Source organism: Galeopterus variegatus, unplaced genomic scaffold (assembly GCF_000696425.1).
Source record: "Galeopterus variegatus unplaced genomic scaffold, G_variegatus-3.0.2 Scaffold315, whole genome shotgun sequence".
In the NCBI taxonomy this organism is placed as follows: domain Eukaryota; kingdom Metazoa; phylum Chordata; class Mammalia; order Dermoptera; family Cynocephalidae; genus Galeopterus; species Galeopterus variegatus.
Genome location: NW_007726426.1, coordinates 25,989 through 50,764, shown reverse-complemented (window position 1 = coordinate 50,764; position 24,776 = coordinate 25,989). Strand labels below are relative to the sequence as shown.

At 41.0% G+C, this 24,776-nt stretch overlaps 1 pseudogene; it reads left to right on the top strand.

The window, feature by feature from the left end:
* Positions 1-4,703: 4,703 nt before the first annotated feature.
* Positions 4,704-6,069, top strand: LOC103586189 (annotated as a pseudogene).
* Positions 6,070-24,776: the final 18,707 nt, after the last annotated feature.

The following is a 24,776-nucleotide window of genomic DNA, read 5'->3' as shown; positions in this document are numbered from 1 at the left end:
GTGGGTGCCACCTCAGAGCCCCCAGCATGAAGCAGCGTGTTATGCCAACAGTGGCAGAAGCTTCCGGTCAATATGGTGGAATAGATGGTCCCCAGCATCACTCTCTCCTACAAATCAACCAATTTAAAACTATTAAAAAGGAACAACAGCCAAGCTGGGGCCACTAGAGCTCAGGGGGAAATGATGAAAGACCTACAGAGTTCGTGAACATGGGAGAAGCCACAAGTACAGAAAGAAAAGATCGCTCTCACCATTTTGAATCCCAGCCACTTCAAGGCTGGAGCTGGTGAGCACACAGAGCAAAAGTTGGCAAACGCCACAGCTGTGCCCTTCAGATGAAGTTGTTTGGAGGCTGCAGGGGAGAAGAGGGCCACCCCTGAGGCCAGCAAGACCACTAATAGGGTTCCCGTGGACCTACATAGGAGTGAGGAACCAGAACAGCTGTAAAAAGGAGCCACTCAGAGGCCAGTGAGTCATTGCAAGGGGCCAGCACATGGTCCATCCTATGGGAAGTATTTGGAGTGTGGGCAGTGGGGGGAGACGAGCCCACTGGAGGAACATTGGGGCACAGCATGGACAGCTGATCTGCCCCCCAATCAGCACAGGACCATTCAGTGGAGACAGGTCAGAAATACAAATCTTCAGGGGGTGCAGTTTGCTGAAAAGTCTCGGGTCCAGACCAGAATTTCCACACAAACTGGAACTCACAAGACACAATAGTACATACAAGGTCAACAATCAAAACTTGAGCTGCACAAAAATCTTTCCCCAGGGAATCAGCAGCAAAGCTGCAATTTAGCTCAACTACAGGGCTCAAGTGCTGGTCCCCACAGGAAGTTCCCCCATTTTAGGAGTAACCAAAGGACAATAACTTAGTTCCAATGCAGAGTTTAAGTGGTGACAACAGCGAATAATCCAACAGAACTGAAAGAAAAAACAAAATATCCACAGATCAGAGACAAAGTTTGACATTAATTAGTAACAGTCTCACATCACCAAAGAACACCATAAAACCTAGAAGGACTGGGAGCCTCCTGGGCTCCCAAGCCAGGGATCAGGGAGGGCTAGGGACCTCAGCCATGCCCCCCAACACCTGCAATCATCCAAGCAATAACCACCAAGCAGCAGCAGGAAGCACCCCAGGCTCCTGAACCGGGGCAGTGAGGGGCCAAGGGCTTCAGCCATGCCCCCTGACATCTGCATCCAGCCCAGCAATGATTGAGCCACCTCCTGAAGCCCCCTAGTCTCCCCTGCAGGAATAAGGGGGGTGCCACCGGCCTCAACCATGCCCCGCCTTCCTCCTTTTCTCACCCTATTTCCTTCCCCCTTCTCCTCTCCCCCTCCTACCCAACTGCTCCACAACATCATCTTAGAATGCAGAAAAATAATATTAATGAGCTTTAAAGAAGAAATAAATGAAATAAAATATTTCACTTCAAGTATAATGTAAGAACCCAACAACATTCCCTCATCCTTTGTACTATAATTGTCATATATTTTACTCCTACATATATTATAAACTCCACCATTCATTTTTGCTTTAAATAGTTAATTATCGTTTAACAAAATTTTAAAATATGAAAGGATAAAAATCCATTTACATTCACCCAAATATATACCATTTTTGGCACTTTTCATTCCTTTTAATAGGTCCAGTTTTATATCTGGTATTATTTTTCTTTTACTTGAAAAACTTTCCTTAAATTTCTTATAGTGCAGGTCTGCTATCAATGAATTCTCTTAGATATTATCTCAAAATTTTTTCATTTTATCCTCAAATTTTATTTTTTTATTTTTTATTGAAACAATTGATTATACATATTTGTGGGGTACAGGGTTGAATATCAATACCTGTATACAATATGTGGTGATCAAATCAGGATTATTAGTGTATTCATCATTATACAATGTGATCATTCTTTGTGACCCTTTGCCAATTTCTTGCTAACCCCTCTCCCCCTTTCCCACATCTGGCAACCTCAGTTCTGTTCTCTCCTTTTGAAAGCTCAATGTCTTGTTGTGATTGTTGTATCTTTCTTTTATTTGGTTTTTTTTTTTTTTTTAGCTCCCACATATATATAAGGACATGAGGTACTTTTCTTTCTGTGCCTGACTTATTTCACTTAACATAATTTTCTCCAGGTTCATCCATGTTGATGCAAATGGCAGAATTTTCTTCCTTTTTATGGCAGAGTAGTATTCCATTGTGTATATATACCACATTATCCTTATCCAGTTGTCTACTGATGGACTTTTACATCGGTTCCAACTCTTGGCTATTGTAAACAGAGCAGCAATAAACATGGGAGTGCAGGTATCCCTTCCACATGATGATTTCCATTCCTTTGGGTATACACACAGCTTTGGGATTGCTGGAAAGTATGGAAGTTCTATCTGTAGTTATCTGAGGAATCTTCATATTGTTTTCCATAATGGCTGCCCTAATGTACAGTCCCACCAACAGTGTGGGAGTGTTCCCCTTTCTCCACATCCTTGTCAGTGTTTGTTATGCTGTCTATTTGATAATAGCTAGTTTAACTGGGGTAAGATATCTCAGTGTGGTTTAATTTTGCATTGCCCTGATGCTTAGTGACGTTGAGCACTGTTTTTGTGTGTCTGTTAGCCATTTGTGTATCTTCCTTTGAGAAATACCAATTCAATTCCTTTGCCCATTTTTTAATCAGGTTACATGTTTTTTTACTGTTAGGTTGTTTGAGTTCCTTGTATGTTCTGGATATTAATCCCTTGTCAGATGCATAGTTTGCAAATATTTTCTCCCATTCTGTAGGTTGTCTTTTCACTCTGATAATTGTTTACTTTGCTGTGCAGAATCTTTTGAGTTTGGTATGACCTCATTTGTTTATTTTTCCTTTTGTTGCCTGTGCTTTTGGGGTCTTATTCATAAAGTTTTTGCCCAGTCCTACGTCCCGAAGTATTTGCCTATGTTGTTTGCTTTTAGGAGTTTTATAGTTTCAGGTCTAAGTCTTTAATCCATTTTCAGTCATATCATCAAATTTTAAAGAAATTTTCACTGGATATAGAATTTTAGGTTGACTTTTTTTCCCAGTACTTTAAAGATGTTTTTCCATTGTCTTTTTTCTTTCATAATTTCCCACAAGAAGCCTCTTATAATTTTTGCTTTTGTTCCTCTTTATGCAATGCTGTTATTTTCCCCCCTCTGGCTGCTTTTAACTTTTTCTCATTATCATTACTTTCAGGAATTTGATTGTAATGTGACTTGGTGTGGTTTTCTTTCATTTTGTCTCATTTGTTGTACTTTAAACTTCTTGGATCTGTGGATCTGTAGGTTTACAGTTTAAAAAAAAAAAAAACAGCCTTTGCTTCATTACCAAGTGTTAGGAATTAAATATAGACTAAAAGAGAAATTAAAAGGTTCATCAGCTTGTTTCTTCTACATAACACACACCACCAGAAGCAATGAGCAGGCTCACCAGTGGACTGTCCACACAGAAGGAAATAGGATAAATTAAGTCTCCTCATTTTTAAGATTTTCTACAAACAAATTTGGGACAACTATCACTTCAAAATCTGTTCAGAGTACTAAAGACAATGCAGAAGGAAGCATAAAACTTGGGTTTTTCCATCATGGGACACAGAAATAGAAAGCCACCTTCTACTGGACACATGAATTGTCCACTGGTAACAGTAAAAATTGTCTCAAGCATCTGCTAAGTGCAAGCCTTACATCGCACCCTTTTGTATAAAATCCAGCGGTTCTCACCCAGGAAAGCATGGCCTTTCACAGGTGAGCCACCATAGAGGAAAGGAGTTGGCATCTAAGGAAATGGGGTGATAACTAACTATAGAAAGTTCTATTTTTCCCAAAACAGGCATTTTTCAAATGGATGTCTTAGTTCTTTCAAGAATATAAGGGTACTTCAAAAAGTTTGTGGAAAAATAGAATTAAAAGACAATATGAATCTTTCCACGAACTTTTTGAAGTACCCGTGTATAACTAAACACAGAGTGGACACTCACAAGTGGGCCCTGAACACAAAAAGTTGAGAAGCGGTATAGTAATTTTTCACAATGTTCCAATTTAATGTGGTAGATACAAACTTTAAGGGCTGAACATCATGCCATTAATAATATTCAACTTCGGGCCAGCCTGGTGACGCACTGGAGAGTGCGCCGCTTGGGAGCGCAGCGGTGCTCCCGCCGAGGGTTCGGATCCCATGTGGAGACCGGTTCCCGCTCACTGGCTGAGCGTGGTGCGGGCGCAACACCGAGGGTTGCGATCCCGTTACCGGTCAGTAAAAAAAGACAAAAAGGAAAAAAATAATAATAATAATAATAATATTCAACTTCGGGCCAGCCTGGTGACGCACTGGAGAGTGCGCCGCTTGGGAGCGCAGCGGTGCTCCCGCCGAGGGTTCGGATCCCATGTGGAGACCGGTTCCCGCTCACTGGCTGAGCGTGGTGCGGGCGCAACACCGAGGGTTGCGATCCCGTTACCGGTCAGTAAAAAAAGACAAAAAGGAAAAAAATAATAATAATAATAATAATATTCAACTTCAATTTAAATGATTGAGGAGAGTGGCAGTGGGACCACGTGGGCAGCCCTGCGACTTGGTTCCCTCCGGGATGGACGCCGCCAGGCTGGGGTCTGTGGCCTCTGGACCCTGGTCGATTGGCTCACGCAGGATTCTCTGCTTTGCCCTGGAGAGCAGTTCAGGAGACAGATGGCCCCAAGAGCCCCAATCCAGACAAGTTTGGCTTTTCCTTTTCCTGAGAAATGGCCATGCATTTCAGAGTAACGAATTACTGACATTTGCGGATGTGGCTGTGGCCTTTACCCAGACCGAGTGGAAACACCTGGATGCTGCTCAGCAGGCTCTGTACAGGGATGTGATGCTGGAAAACTATGGGAATCTGGTATCATGGGGCTTCTCTCTTCCAAACCAATACTAATCACTCAGTTGGAGCAAGGGGCAGAACCCCAGATGGAGGTGCAAGAGGTTCCATCAGGTACTCGTGCAATCAAGACATACAGGTTTGAAACAAAGATGCCAACCCTAAAACAGAATGACTCTGGAGGATCTGTTAAAAGAGAGCAAACAAGACATGTGCTGATGAAGAGAGGCCTGGAGCAGGAGGGCAGAGGCGCCACGGAGCAGCAGGTGCGAGGAGCATGGGGAAGTCTTCCAGTACAGCTCCTCCCTTACTAGCCACCAGAGAAATCACACTGGTGAGAAACCACGTAAATGTACAGAATGTGGGATAGGCTTTATGAACAGCTCATCACTTTTAAATCATCATAAAATTCATGTAGGCAAGCAACCCTATAGATGTATCGAATGTGGGAAATTCCTCAAGAAGCACTCAACATTTATTAATCATCAGAGAATTCATTCTAGAGAGAAACCCCGTAAATGCAATGAATGTGGAAAAACTTTCAGAAAGAACTCTATCCTTTTGAGTCATCAGAGAATTCATACTGGCCAGAAACCTTACACATGTAATGCCTGTGGGAAAGCCTTTGCTCAGAATGCAGCCCTTACTTGTCATGAGAGTACATAGTGGAGAGAAACCTTTTAAATGTAACGAATGTGGGAAAGCTTTCAGGGATAACTCAACTGTGTTGGAACATCAGAAAATCCGTACGGGTGGGAAACCATATCAGTGTAATGAATGCAGAAAAGCCTTTAGGAAGAGCTCAACTCTTAATAAGTCATCAAAGAATGCATACAGGAGAGAAACCCTATCATTGTACTAAATGTGGAAAATATTTTAGGTATAGCTCATCCTTTGCTGGACATCAGAAAACTCATAGTGGAAATACACTCTATCAGTGTAGTGACTATGGGAAAGCCTTTACGAAGAGTTCAACGCTTCTTGGACATCAGACAATTCATGCTAGAGAAAAACCCTATCACTGTAGGAAATGTGGGAAAGGCTTCCGGCACAGTTCAGGCCTTGTTGAGCATCAAAAACTACATACTGGAGAAAAACCTTATAAATGTAATGAATGTGGGAAAGCCTTTCCTCAAAGTTCAGCCCTTAAACAACATAAGAAAATTCATAACAAAGAAAGAGCCATCAAATGTAGTAAGTGTGCTAAATCATGCAGAAGTAGTTTATCCCTTCTAACCATGGATATTCAATAAATTGCACATTTAACAAAATAAATAAAAAAATAAATGATCAATTGAACTAAGTTTCCTAACAATTTCATACCCCCAGCAGTGAATTGCACAAAAGATCTATTAGTTGACTAGAGTGTGTGCTAGCCATTCAAACATAAAAAATAAAAACGAAAACAAGCAAAAACCCTAAAAATCATGGGTTGCTGGTGCCCCAAGTCCAATGGAGTTGCATTTGGCCCTCTGGGCCATTATAAAGCTTCAGAGCTAAGAGACACGTAGTATCACAAGGCTTCCACATTTGCACTTACTAAGTCTAGAATTCTAGAAAGGTGTTGGCTCAGAAATATAAAACTTCCAGTAAAAGGTCTGATTCAGTTATTATTTTATGTTGCTGAAGCTATAATGTTTTCTCCAATCTAAATAGTTCTGCTTTGACAAAACTTAGGTTGCCTTTTCATAGCCAAATTAATTATTTTGCCCATTTTGTTTATTTCCTCCTTTCTATGTCACGTATTTCAGTCAAATTATGAAAGCAAGAGTGTTGGTATAATTGTCAGCATTGATTGTGCAAAAATTCAAAAGTTGTTTTGGATTATCAATCATCAAGTACCTTTATAATTTTCTTTATAACCACTTCTGGAGGAAGGGAAGGGTAGAGGAAGAAAAATGAAAGTTTGGAATTCTAATCAAATTCTGCAGGCAAGATTCCCTCATAAAATTACTAAACTTTTTAAGGAAATAATATCACAATCATATATGAAATAAGAATGGTCTACATTATGTTTTGCAAAATCTAACTCATCTAAGTGCCAGAACTAGGATGTATCCAAAACCCTTCTGAAAATCATGAATCCCCACGAAGGCCACTGACCGCCACCATCTGTGAGATGGAAGACAGCATATGTCTTGACCCAAGATGCAAAATCAGAGTCGCGAATTGCATCTTCAGCTTCAAGACTTCATTGTAGAACTCTGGCCTAGAAAAGAAAACAGTGCACTTCCTAATTTTTAAAAAAAAAAAAAAAAAAAAAAAGAGTGCTCCTCAAAAATTAAGATCTGGCCAATGTTTCCTCTTCCCTACCACCACCCCCAGTCTCCCATCCTGGCAGCCCCAGCCCCCAAGACCTGACACACAGAATAAATACTTCCCCCCAAAATTACACCTTCCACCAACCAAAACTGGCTTTCTCAGAACTATAGCAAATATTTACTTTATTGACACCCAGTTGCTCTCTCAATTTCTAGCTCAACTGAGATGATTATTTTCTGGTGATAATTAATACAGCTTTATTATTTAAAAAAGGAATTAGCAAACAAAAGTAATGAAACAGTTAAATTTTGAAGCTGCAGACTTTTTGGCTTTTGTAGAGAATCCCTGTGATGCCAAATGGGGCTGTGATTTTGCAATCACAGGCAAATAGAACTTCCAAATACTACCTGCTTGCTAAATGGATTTATACAAGAAGGAACAAAGAGAGAAAAGAAAGAATGGAGGACGGAGGGAAGGAAGAGTCAAAAGCCAAAAAAAGTCATTTGTCATCAATAGCAGCCACCTTTACTCAAAAAAAAAAATCTGAAAGAAAGAGTTATAGGTTCAGCTCTCTATTTCCTATCACCACGAAAGCAATTTCATCTAGCTGCACAAAGAGGTCCTTCGGAAAAAGAAAAGCCTCCCTTTAAGCTAGGAAAGCTCTCTCTGGGCCCTTTTATCTTTCACTGTCAGAATGACAGCATCTTCAGAATCTGGAAGCAATTAAATGTAATGCTACCACGTAGTGTCATTATAAAGTGACCCAGGAATGAGCCACAGAAAAAGGGGAAAGAGCTATGAAGACATCCACCACCCGATCCAGGGTCTAGCCAGGTAAATGTGGGGATAGGTCAGTTTAAAAATCTAAGCTGTGTCCTATCACAGAACCACACCCCAGGAGCACATGATTTTAAATTATTTATTTATTAAATTAGTAATTAATGCTTATGATATAAAAATGTAAAAGGTTCAAATGCAACAGAGTGAAAAATAGGTCTCCCTTCCATCTCTTTTTTGCAGTAACCCTGTTACCCTCCCAGGAGGTTTTGTTTGTAAATTTCAGAGACACACATCTGCAGGCAATAGTGTGTCTGTGTGTGTGTGTGTGTGTGTGTGTTATATCTGTAATATATATTCTTTTTTTTTTTTTTTTTTTGGTTTTGTCTTTTTCCGTGTCCGACTTCCCAAGCGGCGCACTTATCCAGTGCGCCACCGGGCCGGCCCCTGTAATATATATTCTTAAGGTGGAAATATACTATACAAATCATTCTGCACCTTGTTTATATTTTTATTTTTCTTTAACATATTTTGAAGCTCATTTTATTTCAGTCTATAAAGAGCTACTTCATTAATGGCTCAATAATGTTCCATTATACATGTTTTTAGTATTTTATTTAACTCATCCCCTTTTAGTAAACATTTAAATGGAATTAATATTTCATATCATGCTGAAATTAAGGCTGTCATATATCTGTCATTTTTTAGTTATATGAGTGTAGCTGTAGGATAAAGTCTTAGAAGTGGCATATGCAGGCCAAAAGGCACATACCTATGTCACAGACATCAATGTTGGGACATTGGTCTCAATAGAGTTTTTACACCCACCATCAAGCCATAAGAGTGCCTGTTTCCCACGCCTCCCCAACAAAGTGTGTTATCAAACTTTTCTATACTTCTCAATTTAATAGGTGCAAATTATTTCCTAGAGTTGTCTCAATTTGCATTATCTCATTAGGAGTGAGGTTGGGCATCTGTTATGTGTTTGAGCCACTTCCATTTCCTTTACCTCAAATTTTCAGTTCATATCCTTTGTTCATTTTTTTATGGGCTTGTTGCTTTTTTATTAAATTATAGGATCTCTGCATATATTAGAAAAATCAATGTTTAGTCTGTGATATGAATTGCAGATATGCTTTCTTGTTCATTATTTGTCTTTTGATTTTGATTTGGAAGAATTTTGCCTTGCAGAAATGTTATACTTTATTTTTTAAAATAATTAACAATATTTTTTCTACTTTTGTATTTTATGTAAAACTTTTAAAAGTCTTTCCCATTAAGATGATTTTTTAAATATTTTTCATAGTTTTTTCAAGTATTTTTATGATTTCATTTTTTAAATATTTGCTTCAAGGATAGCTCAATGCACACAAGTCAAAAAATGTGATACACACATCAATAAAATCAATGACAAAAACCATATGATTATCTCAATAGATGCAGAAAAAGCTTTTCACAAAATTCACCATTGCTTCGTCATTAAGACTCTCAGCAAATTAGGTATAAAGGAAAGTATCTCAACACAATAAAAACTATATATGACAAACCCACCACCAGTATCATCCTGAATGAATGAAAAGCTTTCAGCTTTTCCTTTAAGAACAGGAACAAGACAAGGATGCCCACTCTCACCACTCCTACTTAATATAGTATTGGAATCATCAGCCGAAGCAACCAGGCAAGAAAAAGAAATAAAGGGCATCCAGATTGAAAAAGATGAAGTCAAACTGCCTCTGTTTGCAGATGACATGATCCTATATAGAGAAAAACCTAAAAACTCTACCAAAAACCTCTTAGAGGTGACAAACAACTTCAGTAAAGTTCCAGAATACAAAATTAACATGCAAAAATCAGTAGTATTTTTATACTCCAATAATGAGCTAACAGAAAAAAAAAAGTCAAGAAAGCAAGCCCATTTATGATAGTCACCAAATTTAAAAAAAAAAACCTAGGAATCAATTTAACCAAGGAGGTAAGAGATGTCTACAACGAGAACTACAAACCACTACTGAATGAAATTAAAGAAGACACAAAAAGATGGAAAGACATTTCATGCTCTTGGATTGGAAGAATTAACATTGTGAAAATGTCCAACTACCCAAAATGATCTACAGATTCAATGCAATCCCCATCAAAATATCAATGACATTTTTCACAGAAATAGAAAAAAGAAAAAAAAATCCTAATATTTATATGGAATTATAAAAGACCCCAAATAGCCAAAGCAATCCTGAGGAAAAAAATAAAGCTGGATGCATTACAGTAGCTGACTTCAAATCATACTACAAAGCTATAGTAACCAAAACAGCATGGTATGGGCATAAAAACACTCAGAACAATGGAACAGAATAGAGAACCCAGAAATCAACCGACTAACTTACAGCCAACTGATATTTGACAAGGGTAACAGGAGCATACATTGGAGAAAGGACTGCCTCTTTAATAAGTGGTGCTGGGAAAACTGGACATCCATATATAGAAGCATGAAACTAAACCTGTACCTCTCACCATATACCAAAATCAACTCAAAATGGATTAAAGACTTAAATATAAGACCTGAAGCTATAAAACTTCTAGAAGAAAACATAGGGAAAACACTTCAGGAAATAGGACTGGTCAAAGACTTTATGAATAAGACCCCAAAAGCACAGGCAACAAAAGAAAAATTTTTTAAATGGGATTATATCAAACTGAAAAGCTTCTGCACAGCAAAGGACACTGTCAACAAAGTGAAAAAACAACCCACAGAATGGGAGAAAATATTTGCAAACTATACATTTGACAAGGGATTAATAACCAGAATATACAAGGAATTCAAACTTCACAGTAAAAAAACAAGTAACCTGATTAAAAAATGGGCAAAGAAACTGAATAGGTATTTTTCAAATGACCAACATGAAACAATGCTCAACATCACTCAGCATACAAATGGCCAATGTGAAAAAATGCTCAACATCACTCAGCATCAAAGAAATGAAAATCAAAACTATACTAAGATATCATCCCACACGGGTTACACTGGCCACTATCAAAAAGACAATAACAAATGCTGGCAAGGATGTGGAGAAAGTGCAACCTTACTACTCTGTTGGTGGGACTGTAAATTAGTGCAGCCATTATGGAAAACAATGTGGAGGTCCCTCAAACAACTACAGATATAACTTCCATACAATTTAGCAATCCCACTGCTGTGTATATACCCAAAGGTATGGAAATTGTCATGTCAAAGGGATAGCTGCACTCCCCTGTTTATCACAGCTCTATTTACAATCGCCAAGAGTTGTAACCAACTTAAATGCCCATCAACAGACAACTGGATAAGGAAAATGTGGTATATATACACAATGGAATATTACTCTGTCATAAAAAGGAATGGAATTCTGCCATTTGGAGCAACATAGATAAACTTAGAGAAAATTGGGTTAAGTGAAATAAGCCAGGTACCGAAAGAAAAACACCACATGTCCTCACTCATAAGTGGGAGTTGAAAAAATTAAATAAAAAAGGAAAGAAAGAAAGATACAACAATCACAATAACTCCTTGAACTTTCAAAAGGAGAGAATGGAACTGAGGTCACCAGAAGTGGGAAGCGGGGCAGGGGGGGATTAGGGAGAAATTAGTAAAAGGCCACAAAAAGTGTTTACATTGTGTAATGATAAAATTTTTTTAATAAATAAATAAAATATTAGAAAAAATAGCAATATGACGATAAAATAAAAATACAAATAAAAAATAAACGTTGGCTCCATCATGAACTTATTTTTGGTGTAACGGCGTGCCCTGACACCATTCGTTGAATCATTTATCTTTTCTCCACTAATTAGAAACATCACCTTTTCATATTATTAAAGTTAATCACTAATGTTTTATTAATTTTATATTTGGGGATTAAAACAACTATACTTACATGCATTAAGACAGTTCCTTATTAAATCCGAACATGTGAACTGTACTACAAGTTTTAATATCTTGTCTTGGCATTTCTTCACTTTTAAAGATGTACTAGGAAACTCAAATAGGGAATTGGCCAAGACTTCTCTTAGCCACTGTGATGCCCCTGAGAAATACCATCAGTACCTCACCGCTCCACCTGTCGCAAGAGTCCCCTAGGTCTCGGCCCCAGAAATTTTTAAACAAATACCAAAACACAAGTCACAAAAGCGGTGGATGCAGTGATCTAGAGCCAATGCTGGCAAACTGCTCCGGCTCTGGGTGGTGGTGCACCGTGAGAGCTGCGGTGACCCGCAGGGCGCTGCAGGGGCCGACCAGAGTCTACACTGCTTGCTGCTGTGTCCACTACTAAAAGTCGTCAGAAGTAACTGGCAGCAGAACGGAAAGGGAAGGGTTCTGACAAGCCGAAGACAGCCCCAACCGTAAACTGTCCCAGCCGCTCAAGGGGATGGGCCGGGTGGGAGGCGCATAGCTCACCAGCTGCTCGGGGAAGGACACCGCATGCACGTGGGCTTGTTTTTGTATGTTTGGTGAATTGGTTGTAATTTGGAGTAGACTTTTCGTTTGGGTATTAGTTTTTGCTATTTGTGTTTTCAGTGGAGTGGGTTCTGAACCTGAATGTTTTTCTTGCTGCCCTGAGCTGGTTTTGACTGGGTCCCAAGATGCTTTCCGCAGGGGATGTTTTGGAAATGAGCTCAGAATAGTGAGGTTGAATCTAGCTTCTCAGGTTATTAAGCAACAGAGATAAGAATAATGTAAGCTTGCTTTTTTATTTGTTTGCTCTTTTGAATCTGAAACAAGTTTAACACAGGAAATGGATGTAGATAAAAATATATTCAAGTGATTGGGACTTGGAATAGCCCCCAGAACAGGATCTCTTATGTAATGTCAGAAAGCAAAACAAAAAGGATGGGTTTTTTTATAATGAATGTTTAGCTAAATTATTTCTATTCCCCATGGGGGTGGGTGGGTAAAGGGGCAGGATAGACACACACCCGCCCCCAGGGCCATGAGGAATTAACATATGTGAGATACTGGTGAACAAAAACAGCCCTGACCTCCAACAGTTTACAGTCCAGTGGACAGCAGGACAGAGGCAGAAAGCAGAAATGTGTCTTTCATTTCTCACCATACAATACAAGAAGGGACATTAAAGATTACCCACTTGAGTACCCTCATTTTTACAGATGAGGAAACTAAAACCATTTTGCAGTAGTTCATGACAGTGATGAGGCGCTCTGCTGAGCACTTCCTATGGAGTAGTTATTTTCTCCTCACCACAGCCACGTGGGATAGACAATGTAGGTAGGGCCATTTTCAGAAAGATTCAGCCACTAGGTTCTCAATCAATGACTGGTGAATGAACGACTGAACAATTCTAATGCATTTATTCTGTTATGGACCAAACCTGGTCCTCTTCCAGGGCTCCCTGTCTCTGTGAACGGCCCACCATGAACCCATCTGCCCAAGCCAGAAACCTAGGAGTCTCCTTAACACCTCCTTCTCCGACACACACCTAGAGAATCCTTCATCAAGACCTGATGGCTTTACTGCCTAAATTTCTCCTGAATCCATCCACAACTTTCCACCTCCTCAGCCTCATCCTTCATCCAAGCTGCCATCATCTCTCACCTGATGAATGCAGCCACTTCCTAGCTGGGTCCCCACATCAATTCCAGGCTACCTTTAAACTGCTTTCCACACTGTAGCAAGAGTGTCATTTTCAAAAGATAAATCTGCTCTTTCTCTTCCTTTTTCTCTCCCTTTCCTTCTTGAACAATTGAAGCCCAAAGCCACTAGGTAGGACAATATAAGGCAGCCATCCCAGCCCAAGATGAAAGAAGCTGCTTTAAAAGAGACCGCCAGGATGCAACACATGCTAATGAAGGTACATGGGACTCAAACCAACTTCACTCTGATCTCTAACCCACTCAGTCTGGGGGTTAAAAATCAAGAATTGCAGCAGTAATGGAACCTGCAGGCCAGGCTCCACTGGGAGGAGAGACCACAGAACCCAGCAACTAAGCAAAGTCTCTTCAGACATTGGTTTTCTCAGCCTCCTGGCTCTGACATTGTATGTAGAACCCCATCTTGTTTTTCACTTCTCACCCTTTCCTTCTGAGCTTTTTGCAGAGAGCTCACTGTCACCTTTTAATTCATCAGAGAGTTGACAAAGCCCACAGTAGCAGCACCAGCTGTTTGCTGTCAAGCCCCAAGCACAGATAATGGAAAATTATTGAGTTAACACTTGCAGCCCATTGTTTACATTCTTAAGGCCTTAGTCTTAGGTGAGGGCCAGTGAATGAGGCAATAATATACTTTCTTTTACATTTTCAAAAATTAAGGGATACCACTGCACACCTATCAGAATGGCCAAAATCCAAAACACTGGCAACACCAAATGCTGGCAAAAATGTGGAGCAACAGGAAGTCTCCTTCATTATTGGTGTGAATGCAAACTAAACATACTCCTACCCTGCAATCCAGCAATTGCAGTCCTTGGTATTTACCCAAAGGAATTGAAAACTTATGTCCACAGGAAAAAAAAAAAAAACTGCAAGTGAATGTTTGCAGCAGCTTTATGCATAGTAAGTGAATGTATAAATAAACTATGATACATCCAGATAAGGAAATATTCAGCACTAAAAAGAAATGAGCTATCAAACACATGAAAAGACATGGAGGAAACTTAAGTGCATATTACTGAGTAAAACAGCCAATCTGAAAAGGCTATACACTGTATGAATCCAACTATATAACATTCTGGGAAAGGCAAAATTATGGAGACAGTAAAGGATCAGTCATTGCCAAGGGCTAGAGGAGAGGGAGGGATGAATAGGCAAAGCACAGAGAATTTTTAGGGGTAAAAATATTCTGTATGATACGATAATTGTGGATACGTGTCATCATACATTTATCTGAATCCACAGAGTGCACAATACCAAGAATGAACCCTAATGTAAACTACGGACTTTGGGTGATAATGATGTGGCAATGTAGGTTCCTCAGTTGTAACGAATATACCGCTCTGGTTGGGGATGTTGATAGGGAGGGAGGCTGTGTGTGGTGGGGGGTAGGGCATATGGGAAATCTCTGCACCTTCCACTCAATTTTGCTATAAATCTAAAACTGTTCTAAAAGATAAAGTTTATTTTTAAAAATCAAATAAGAAAAAAAATGGATTATCTGGAGGAATGAACAAGAGACTGCTGGGCTGGGGAACAGGAATGTATAAAAAATGTGTCAGGGTTTGCATTGCAAGCAATAAAAACGACTCTAACTTAGGTGGAAAAGGAAGTTTGTTCATAGCAGCGTTACTCACAATACCTAAAAGTGGAAACAATCCAAGCATCCTTCAACAAATGAATGAATAAACAAAATGCGGCATATCCATACAATGGAATGTTATTCCACCTTAAAAAGGAATGAAGTGTTGACACATGCCACAATACAGATGACCCTTGAAGACGTCATGCTGAGTGAAATAATCCAGACACAAAAGGATAAATACTGTATAATTCTACTTACATGAGGCACCTAGAGTAGTCAAATTCATAGAGACAGAGAGTAGATTAGAAGTTACCAGGTCTGGGGAGAGGAAGTTTTTGTTGGGGATGATGAAAAAGTTGTGAGTATGAATGATGGTGATGATTACAGAACCTCGTGAAAGTACTTAATGCCATCGAGTTGTACACTTAAAGATGATTAAAATAAATATTTTGTTGTGTATATTCTACTGCAATAATAAAGAATTGCAATAATAAAAGAATTATGCCCACTACCCTCACTTTTTACTGTATACTCTTTGTACATTTATAAAAAGGGCATATGTTGCCTATTTAAAGCAGATTTTTTTAAATCAAGGAATTTATACATTTATAGAATGTTCTTTCAACTATGTAAAAAGTGGCTCCATTGTATCTTAAAAATGGGAAACTATTGAGGAAAAAACTGCAAAAGCCAAAAACTGTATCTGTATGTAAATATATTATCAATGTCAATAAATTCATCAATTGCTGCTGTTCTTCCAAAGAATAAAATACAGGCTCTTTCTTTTTTCCCTCTCTTCATAGCCCAACCCCAGCTTCCTGCCACACATGTTGAGAATTTCATAATTCTAGTGACCTCACATCCAAAAAAGGTTCTTGGCACAAGATTTATTACTCCCCAAAATCATAATGAAAATTATATTTTTAATACCTGACATATTAATTTGGGAATGTGAGCAATAATTGAAGGACTGTCATGAAAAGATCTTCAGTCTTTTTTCATTTCTAAAATAGAGAACAGTAGTGGATGTTGAAGCAGTGACTAGCCTGGGTAGTGCAGACAACCAAAATGTACCTTTCAGTAGCAGCAAGGCCACCCACAAAGGAACAGGTGAGTCAGCCTTTGTTTCCTGGCTGACACTTTGCTCCATTGTGTTCATTCAAGGTATTAGAAGTACACAGGCCAAATTAACCTATCAACAAACCTTTAAAAGACTAGTATGTGCCCAGCACTGTAACTTGAAGTCTCTATTCTACCAAATCTATGTTGTGAAATGGAAAAGACAAATTTTCCAGGTCTGCAATGTCCCACATTGAATTCCTTGAGAATGGGGAGTATGCTTTGCTCCTGTTAATGCCTGACACTGAGTAGGTATTTCAAAGATGTTTGATGTGATGAATAAGTGAAGAAGTGAAGTGGAGATCTGGAGTGTTTACCTCATAAGTCTGCATAGCAGTAACCAGTGGCCTCTGCTTCATTATTCAGACAGACAGCAAGCTACAATTCAGCCCAAAACAAGCTATGACCATGCTGAGTAGTGGTCGGGAAATGAGGGACTTCATTCATTCCATAAGCACATATTGGATGCTACTCTGTTGCAGATGCTGTCCTAAACACAGGGTGCAAAGGAAAAGGGAATGCAGTCCCTGCTCTTTCATTGCTGTATTAATCACGACTTTTTATTTTCTGTGTTTCTGAAGCTTTGACATCAGAAGCTCGGCTGACCCTAGAGAGACTGCCCCTCCCAGGGCTAGCCAGTCCAAGACTCACATGCAAGTGCACATTCCAAACAATCCAGAGCCCACAGCCCCACCACCTGCTCTATTTGGCTTTCCCACTCAGAGCTACTACTCCCCCATCCTAATCACCCCCAGGTACCAGAAGAGGGGAAATCCCATGCCTCAGAGCCCACTGAAATCATTCATGCCAGCCAGGTATTCATTCCTAAGCCTGCTTATCCTGCCTCACCTGCTCCTTCCCACAGAAACCACAATAAAGACTCATGCTCATGCTTTCCTCTTGCTCCCTCTGCCTCCTGTCCAGCCCTGGTTCCTCCCCATGTGGCCCTGTGTGGCACAGTGTGCTCCCTCCTCTTGGGAACTGTGAGTAACAAACTGTCTTTCCAATGGCAGTCATCTCCTGATCTGTTGGCCTTACCATACCCCAGTAATAATTGGCCCTGGTGCCTCCCCATGTGGCCCTGTGTGGCACAGTGTGCTCCCTCCTCTTGGGAACTGTGAGTAACTAACTGTCTTTCCAATGGCAGTCATCTCCTGATCTGTTGGCCTTACCATACCCCAGTAATAATAAAACCCACATTTCCGACAGATATTTACAGTCTAGGAGGAGAGACCAACATGACCACCTACGATTACAGCGCAGGATGGGGAGCTCTGTGAAGGGGTGTGACGAGAGGGCAGCAGGAGCACAGAGGAGGGAGTGACTGATGTGAGCACCATGGAAGACTCTGGCATTTCCAGTGGGACAGCCAACCTCTGTGGAGTGAGGAATAGAGAGAGGAAGAGATGCTCAAGAAAGCAGGGACAACAGTAGGCGTCCATAGAGCAGACCTGGAGGGGGCATCACGAGAAAGGGGAGCTGGGCAGGGAAGGGCCAGGACGAGGGCCAGAGGTGATGAAGAAAGAAAAAATAAACATTGAGGTGGGGGCTGAGTAGCTAAAAGCAGGTGTAACTTGCCTTGCGGTTTTCCCTGGGGGAAGCTTAGAGTGAGGTTGGGCTGGGTGACTTGGTAAGGGAGAGAACATAAGCAGTGAGAGACCGCCGAGGTTGGGAGAGGATGAGAGCCGAGAGCAGCAGCATCATGAAGAAAGGAGGTGAGCCCCGTCTGACCCCTGCCTTTGGGACGCGGATGTTACTCTGAGAAGGTTTCTGACTCTCTTCTGTTCCCACAGAGGAGGGTGGGGGCGTAATTTCCTCCTGGACTGAATGAAGTTAAAAGAGGTCAAGACTGTGGTAGAAAGAGGTTGGGATTTTCTTTTTTTTTTTTTAATCCAGATTTTTAAAAGATAAACATTAAGGAGTTTCATTTCCTCTTCTTGAGTTCAGGTTCCTCATCCATAAAGTGAGTAGGGAGGATTAGGTATCTAATGTCCATTCCAGCCCTAACAGGCTCTGATTCCTTCATTTAGGATCCTTTCCAGGTACAGAAGTATATGGTGTCAGGAGATTATGTCCCCCAAAATTCATATGTTGGGGCCCTAGTGCCCACTACTTCAGAATGTGACTGTCTTTGGAGATAGCAGGCTTTAAAGAGGTAATTAAGGTTAGATGAGGCCATATGGGTGGGTTCTAATTCAATCGGACTGGTGTCCTTATAACAAGAGGAAATTTGGACACCAGGTATGTGCATAGAGGAAAGGCCGTGTGAGGACACAGCAAGGAGGTGACCATCTGCAATCCAAGGAGAGAAACTTAGAGTAAGCCAATCTTGCCGACACTTTCATCTTGGATTTCCCAGCCTTCACAACTATGAGAAAGTAAATTTCTGTTGTTTAAGCCACCCAGTGTGTAGTATTTTGTTACAGCAGCCCTAGCAAACTAATACATAGACTATCCAAATCAAAACAAGGTTCACATATTACATTTGGTTATAATTCTTCAGTCACTTTTTTATTTTTTCATGCCATTGACTTGCCGCAGAAACCAAGTCAGTTGTCTGACAGAATGTTCTACATTCTGAATTTATTTGTTTGCTTCCGTAGAGTGTAATTCAACTTGTCATCCTTTTCCCCATCTTTCCAATAAATCAAAGTTAGCTCTAGAGGCTTGATTAGATTTAGGAGTCAACTTTCAGGTAAAAAAATTTCACACGCTATACAGCATACTCTCTTTTCAACCTCACAAAGCACACATAGGTAAACTTAGTCCAGATTCTTTTCAGACTCTACTTGCCTTCACCATGTGCTGGTGAAGTATCTGCTCATCTCCTCCATGCTGTTGTCACTAACTCCATCTTATAGAAGACACACAAACCTCTTCCTCTTTCACATGTGACAGAGTCTCAAACAACTGATAGATACCACCCCAGTCTCTAAAGGTGCTATAAGCCACAATTAAGCATGAGAGGGAAGAAATGTAAAGTATAGAAATNTGGCCCTGGTGCCTCCCCATGTGGCCCTGTGTGGCACAGTGTGCTCCCTCCTCTTGGGAACTGTGAGTAACTAACTGTCTTTCCAATGGCAGTCATCTCCTGATCTGTTGGCCTTACCATACCCCAGTAATAATAAAACCCACATTTCCGACAGATATTTACAGTCTAGGAGGAGAGACCAACATGACCACCTACGATTACAGCGCAGGATGGGGAGCTCTGTGAAGGGGTGTGACGAGAGGGCAGCAGGAGCACAGAGGAGGGAGTGACTGATGTGAGCACCATGGAAGACTCTGGCATTTCCAGTGGGACAGCCAACCTCTGTGGAGTGAGGAATAGAGAGAGGAAGAGATGCTCAAGAAAGCAGGGACAACAGTAGGCGTCCATAGAGCAGACCTGGAGGGGGCATCACGAGAAAGGGGAGCTGGGCAGGGAAGGGCCAGGACGAGGGCCAGAGGTGATAAAGAAAGAAAAAATAAACATTGAGGTGGGGGCTGAGTAGCTAAAAGCAGGTGTAACTTGCCTTGCGGTTTTCCCTGGGGGAAGCTTAGAGTGAGGTTGGGCTGGGTGACTTGGTAAGGGAGAGAACATAAGCAGTGAGAGACCGCCGAGGTTGGGAGAGGATGAGAGCCGAGAGCAGCAGCATCATGAAGAAAGGAGGTGAGCCCCGTCTGACCCCTGCCTTTGGGACGCGGATGTTACTCTGAGAAGGTTTCTGACTCTCTTCTGTTCCCACAGAGGAGGGTGGGGGCGTAATTTCCTCCTGGACTGAATGAAGTTAAAAGAGGTCAAGACTGTGGTAGAAAGAGGTTGGGATTTTCTTTTTTTTTTTTTAATCCAGATTTTTAAAAGATAAACATTAAGGAGTTTCATTTCCTCTTCTTGAGTTCAGGTTCCTCATCCATAAAGTGAGTAGGGAGGATTAGGTATCTAATGTCCATTCCAGCCCTAACAGGCTCTGATTCCTTCATTTAGGATCCTTTCCAGGTACAGAAGTATATGGTGTCAGGAGATTATGTCCCCCAAAATTCATATGTTGGGGCCCTAGTGCCCACTACTTCAGAATGTGACTGTCTTTGGAGATAGCAGGCTTTAAAGAGGTAATTAAGGTTAGATGAGGCCATATGGGTGGGTTCTAATTCAATCGGACTGGTGTCCTTATAACAAGAGGAAATTTGGACACCAGGTATGTGCATAGAGGAAAGGCCGTGTGAGGACACAGCAAGGAGGTGACCATCTGCAATCCAAGGAGAGAAACTTAGAGTAAGCCAATCTTGCCGACACTTTCATCTTGGATTTCCCAGCCTTCACAACTATGAGAAAGTAAATTTCTGTTGTTTAAGCCACCCAGTGTGTAGTATTTTGTTACAGCAGCCCTAGCAAACTAATACATATGGTAACAGACCAATTGTTAAAAACTTAAATAATCCAGGAAAAAGACTTCCTCAACAGAAGCCACGAAACACCCTCTGGTTCTTTTGATGTTCAGTCAATTCACCCTGGACTCTGTACCATGGCTAATAAGATGCAATTAAATATAACAAACATCAACTGAATGCCAGTCACAGTGAGAGGCTTGGCAAACACATCTAATTCTCCAAGGTCATGGGGACTGAGAGGGGAGGGAGAAAAGACAGGCCAAGCAAAAAGCTAACTTTAGCCACACACACACACACACACACAAACCTCTTCCTCTTTCACATGTGACAGAGTCTCAAACAACTGATAGATACCACCCCAGCCTCTAAAGGTGCTATAAGCCACAATTAAGCATGAGAGGGAAGAAATGTAAAGTATAGAAATCNAGCCCCTTTACTAGGGCCTTAATCTGCTGAATGGAAAAGAACAGGTTGCAAAACACTTAGACGATAGTCCTGGATATGCCCAGAAAAGTGTGGAGGTGGGAGAAATTGCAGATCTTTGCATAAAAATATGATGAAACAGAGGAATGAAAAAGACAGGGAAATGGTATAAAAGATGGAAGGGTCTGGGGCTTGTTTTATTTTTATAATTAATGCCCTGTCAGAGATGAACATCTTTAGAAGCCATTCCATTATCACTAATCCTTAAGTCATCAACGCCGTTAAAATGGAAACGCAGTGACTAAATATTCTATCTCAACAATCTTAAAAATCGGTTGTGCAAACCCACCCACTGGAAACTTAAGCACTACCAGAACTCTCAGGAAGGTAACCCTCCATCAGGAGGGCCCAGAGCCCTCATGTTTCAAGTGACAAAGATCTAAGCTTGATTCTAGGAGCATGGTCCTAGCAGGGTAGAGTAGCATAAAGATTTTTTTTTTTTCTAAATGTTCCTTTTGAAATTCTCTCTATTTATATGCTTCTCCAGCAGAGAAAGCCAGTGGCTTATCCTTCCAGGGTCCTTTCTCAAGAAAAGCTGGNAGCCCCTTTACTAGGGCCTTAATCTGCTGAATGGAAAAGAACAGGTTGCAAAACACTTAGATGATAGTCCTGGATATGCCCAGAAAAGTGTGGAGGTGAGAGAAATCTCAGATCTTTGCATAAAAATATGATGAAACAGGGGGATGAAAAAGACAGGGAAATGGTATAAAAGATGGAAGGGTCTGGGGCTTGTTTTATTTTTATAATTAATGCCCTGTCAGAGATGAACATCTTTAGAAGCCATTCCATTATCATGAATCTTTAAGTCATCAACAATGTTAAAATGGAGGGCCGGCCCGTGGCTCACTCGGGAGAGTGCGGTGCTGATAACACCAAGGCCCCGGGTTCGGATCCCATACAGGGATGGCCGGTTTGCTCACTGGCTGAGCGTGGTGCTGCAAGGGTTAAGATCCCCTTACCGGTCATCTTTTAAAAAAAAAAAAAAACAATGTTAAAATGGAAACGCAGTGACTAAATATTCTATCTCGACATCTTAAAAATCGGTTGTGCAAACCCACCCACTGGGAACCTAAGCACTACCAGAACTCTCAGGAAGGTGACCCTCCATCAGGAGGGCCCAGAGCCCTCATGTTTCAAGTGACAAAGATCTAAGCTTGATTCTAGGAGCATGGTCCTAGCAGGGTAGCGTAGCATAAAGATTTTTTTTTTTCTAAATGTTCCTTTTGAAATTCTCTCTATTTATATCCTTCTCCAGCAGAGAAAGCCAGTGGCTTATCCTTCCAGGGTCCTTTCTCAAGAAAAGCTGGAAGCCGCTTCCAGGAACTGGCTGTGCACATCCCACAATTCACCCTTGCCTGGAGCCAGGGCCAGGACTGTCTGTCAAGTCTTCAGAGCAATCTCAGGCCACGCTGCTGCCTGCCAGTCATCATCTGCCTGTCACCCAAGGCTACAGCAAGTGGATGTTCAGAGCTCTAGAGACAATCCTCTTTGAGAATCAGAAACAGGGTCTGGGATTTGTGTAAATGTGAAGCTGATGTTTGGATCTGAAAGAAACCCGATTGTGAAAGGAACACACAACACAGAACAAGTTTCCTGGAGGGAAGGACACTGAACAAAATGTCTCCAGGCCCTAGTTCTATCTTTGCTGTGTGACCTTAAACAAGTCACATACCTTGTCTGGACTTCTGTTTTTCACTGGACGAAAGCAAGTATTACTTCAATCTCTAAGGTTCTTTCCAGCTCTGAAAGTGTTATGGCTTCAGTTCCATCAAATCATTCTGATGAATATTCATAGAAAATAATCCCTAGCCCACATAAGATCATGACAATAAGTTATTAAAGTGTCACAAATTGGAAATATCATTATCTGAATTTATAGTGAATATTTTTCAATCTTTTTTCAGCTGCCCTTCCTGAATTTGAGGAGTCTCTCAGCCTAGGAGGTATTATGGGTTGAATTGTGTCCCCTCAAAAACTGATATGTTAAAATCCTATCCGCAGTACCTCAGAATGTGATCTTATTTGGAAATAAGGTCTTTGCAGATATAATTAGTTAAGATGAGATCAGACTGGAGTAGGGTGGGTCCTAATCCGGTATGACTGGTGTCTTTGTGAAAAGGGAAACTTTGGAGACAGACACGCGCACAGGGAAAACACCACATTAAGATCGGAGTTATGCTGCCACCAACGAAAGCTACCAGAACCTGGAGAGAGGCCTCGATCAGGTCCTTCCCCAGCACCTTCAGAGGGAGCATGGCCCTGCCGACACCTTGCTCTCAGACTTCTGGCCTCCAGAACTGTGAGATAATAAGTTTCTGTCTTTTTCCTCATCCAGTTTGTGGTACTGTGTAACAGCAGGCCTAGCACACTGATACAGGAGTTCAAACCCACTTCTCACTATAAAGCTGAGAATGCCAGCTTCTTGCTTTCCCAGCATCCCCTGCGGTTGGGGCCAGGGCACACAGCCTGCCCTCCGCAGATCAGACACACCTGCCGCAGCTGCGACACTGAGAAGTGGGGACTGTGCAGACACAGATGACATGCGGTGGCAGCAGCAGCCTATACGCAGCTCCCAGAGGCGGCTACAACAGATGTTGCAGCAGCAGCATCCAGAAAGTGTCCACAGTGCCAGCAACAGGATCTGTGCCCGACAGCAAGGGCAACAGGGTCTCCATGGGGCTAGTGCGGCAGCCTGACTGTGGGGGATGCTCCAAGCCGGGACCTTTGGAAACTTCCTAAGTTACCCAACACTTTCTCATAAATTTCTTCCTACTTCAACAGAGAAGGCTTCTGTTGATTGCCTAGAAGAGCTCCCGACACGGTAGGTCAATGTTGAATAAACCCTGAACTGACATAGTGGTGTTATATAAATCACACAGCTCTCTAAAATAAGTTCAATCTAATACACATATATTTTGTGAATATCAAAATCACAATCACTGACATTTAGTGAACACAGACCTTTGCCAAGCTCGTGACTTGTCACCCCGACACAGCAGCAACTTGGGATAGGCCTTCCTATATCCCAACTTTCACAGATGGGGAAATCTATATTTAGAGACTGGCCTAAGGTCCAGAGCTAGCAGATGGCAAATACAGGATCTGAACCCGGGCATTCTGACTATAATATGTGTGAACAGAGCTCTCTGGAACAATACTTAAAAGAATTTAAAAAAATAATAATAGTAGTAAGGAAAAATTCATAGTTTCTTATTCTGAACAAGTTACACACAGTATTTTAAATTTGCCTTGATGTCCATTTGTCTGGAAAAACTTACATGCATCATTTCCTAGAGAAAGAGGAATGGACGAGCAACACTCTGCTTCTCTGGTAATAGCCCAAAGTAAATTGATGTAAATAGCTACACAATTTAGGGCACAAATTATTTGGGCAACAGCAAAGCTGAGGACTTAGTTTGTCTGAGAAACTGTGTTGTGTTAGCTTGACTTATAAAACCAAATTCATTTTTAGAACTGTTAGCCATTACAAATTATGAAACACTTTCTGAAGCTTCTGTTTGGCAAATGAGAACAGTTGGGGAAATAAATATGTGCAGGGAAAAGAGCTAAAATATCTTGTGCAAAAAAGAAATTATGATAACTGTGAAAACTAAGTATCAGTACAAATGTCCCTTCTCAAGTTTGGCAGAGATGTCAACATCAGAAT